Here is a 266-nt window from a genome sequence, read left to right as displayed (position 1 = left end):
GTTAGGGGCTGGTTTGGCCCAGCGTCGTCCCGGTTAGGGGCTGGTTTGGCCCAGCGTCGTCCCGGTTATGGGCTGGTTTGCCTGGGGGCTGTACTTGGCTCATTGCTTCCAAGCCTTTCCTTGTGGCAGGCCGGGTGCCTGCAGGCTGACTCTCGTTGACACATAAAAGGTGTTTCCACCAGAACATTGGTGCGGCTGTCTTCCGGGATAAGCTGGCAGGTGATGAGGAGCACAGTTAGGCAAGTCATGTTTCGGAGGACGAATGA

The sequence above is a fragment of the Oncorhynchus keta genome, chromosome 4, assembly GCF_023373465.1.
Source record: "Oncorhynchus keta strain PuntledgeMale-10-30-2019 chromosome 4, Oket_V2, whole genome shotgun sequence".
Lineage (NCBI taxonomy): Eukaryota > Metazoa > Chordata > Actinopteri > Salmoniformes > Salmonidae > Oncorhynchus > Oncorhynchus keta.
The sequence above is the reverse complement of the archived record's forward strand: the minus strand, read 5'-3'. Positions refer to the sequence as shown.